General features: G+C 42.9%; 1 pseudogene; it reads left to right on the plus strand.

The window, feature by feature from the left end:
* The first annotated feature begins 317 nt into the window (after positions 1-317).
* On the plus strand, positions 318-1,589 carry LOC136136456 (BUB3-interacting and GLEBS motif-containing protein ZNF207 pseudogene; annotated as a pseudogene).
* The last annotated feature ends 391 nt before the right edge of the window (positions 1,590-1,980 follow it).

A 1,980-nucleotide genomic window follows, 5' to 3' on the forward strand; every position in this document is an offset into this window, starting at 1 on the left:
AGTCCAAACTGATCCACACAAAGGCATATCGTACTTAAAATAACAAAAGTTAAAGATACAGAGAATTTAAAGGCAGCAAGAGAAAAACAAAGAGTCATATATAAAGGAACCACCATAAAGCTATAAGCTGATTTTTCTGCAGAAACTTTGCAGGCTGGTAGGGACAGGCATCATTATTGAAAGTGCTAAAAGGGAAAAACCTGGTTTTCCTGTGGGACATGGTGGTGGCGGTTGGGTCGGAAGAGTGAGCGACTCTTCAGCTAGTTTCTCCTGCTTGTTTTCTCCTCCCTTTTTTTTTTTGTTGTTGGTAGAGCTTAGTTATGGGTCACAAGAAAAAGCAGGAGCTGAAGCCATGGTGCTGGTATTGTAATAGAGATTTTGATGATGAGAAGATCCTTATACAGCACCAAAAAGCAAAGCATTTTAAATGTCATATATGTCATAAGAAACTGTATACAGGACCTGGCTTAGCTATTCATTGCATGCAGGTGCATAAAGAGACAATAGATGCAGTACCAAATGCAATACCTGGGAGAACAGACATAGAGTTCGAAATATATGGTATGGAAAGTATTCCAAAAACAGACATGGATGAAAGAAGATGACTTCTTGAACAGAAAACACAAGCAGAGAGTCAAAAAAAGAAGCAACCAGAGGATTATGATGAATATGATGAGGACTCTGCAGCTTCAACTTCATTTCAACCACAGCCTGTTCAACCTCAACAAGGTTATATCCCCCCAACGGCACAACCAGGACTAACACCAGCTCCAGGAGCACCAGGAATGCCACCTGGAATGATGCCAATGGGTGGAATGATGCCACCTGGACCGGGAATACCACCTCTGATGTCTGGTATGCCACCAGGTACGCCCCCTCCTGTTCCATGTCCTGGAATTCCTCCAATGACTCAAGCACAGGCTGTTTCAGCGCCAGATATTCTTTACAGACCACCTACACCAACAGCAACAGTTCCAGCTCCACAGCCTCCAGTTACTAAGCCTCTTTTCCCCAGTGTGAGACAGGCTCAGGCAGCTGTCCAAGGACCTGTTGGTACAGATTTCAAGCCCTTAAATAGTACCTCTGCAACAACTACAGAACCCCCAAAGCCTACATTCCCTGCATATACACAGTCTACAGCTTCAACCACTAGTACAACAAATAGCACTGCAGCTAAACCAGCAGCTTCAATAACAAGTAAGCCTGCTACACTAATGACGACCAGTGCAACCAGTAAGTTGATCCATCCAGATGAGGATATATTGCTGGAAGAGAGAAGAGCACAGTTACCTAAATATCAACGTAATCTTCCTCGACCAGGAGAGGCTCCCATTGGTAATCCACCCGTTGGACCAATTGGAGGTATGAGGCCACCACAGCCAGGCATCCCACAGCAACAATGAATGAGACCCCCAATGCCACCTCATGGTCAGTATGGTGGTCATCATCAAGGCATGCCAGGTTATCTTCCTGGTGCTATGCCACCGTATGGGCAGGGACTGCCAATGGTGCCCCCTTACCAAGGTGGGCCTCCTCAACCTCCGATAGGAATGAGACCTCCTGTAATGTTGCAAGGTGGCCGTTACTGATCTTACTTCATCCAGTCTAATAGGTTTGGAGATTAAACCTTTTCTCAACTTGTGCTGTTTATATAGTCAAGCTTCTGTCAATAAGGCTTCATTGTGACTTTAACAAACATTATCGTCCCACATACCAGGAACTATTGGACATTTATTTTACATGCGAAAATTTATTTGGAATAATAAAGCAGGAACTTTTCCTGAAGTTGCAATTTAAAAAAATAAAAATAAAAGGGAAAAACCTGCAACCTAGGATACTCTACCCAGCAAAATTATCATTTAGAACTAAAGGAGACATAAACTTCTCAGACAAGCAAAAACTAAAAGAGTTAATCGATGTTAAACCTACTTTAGAGAAAAGTTAAAGGGTCTTCTCTAAGTGGAAAACAAAAGGCATTAA

Source organism: Phocoena phocoena, chromosome 16 (genome assembly GCF_963924675.1).
Source record: "Phocoena phocoena chromosome 16, mPhoPho1.1, whole genome shotgun sequence".
In the NCBI taxonomy this organism is placed as follows: domain Eukaryota; kingdom Metazoa; phylum Chordata; class Mammalia; order Artiodactyla; family Phocoenidae; genus Phocoena; species Phocoena phocoena.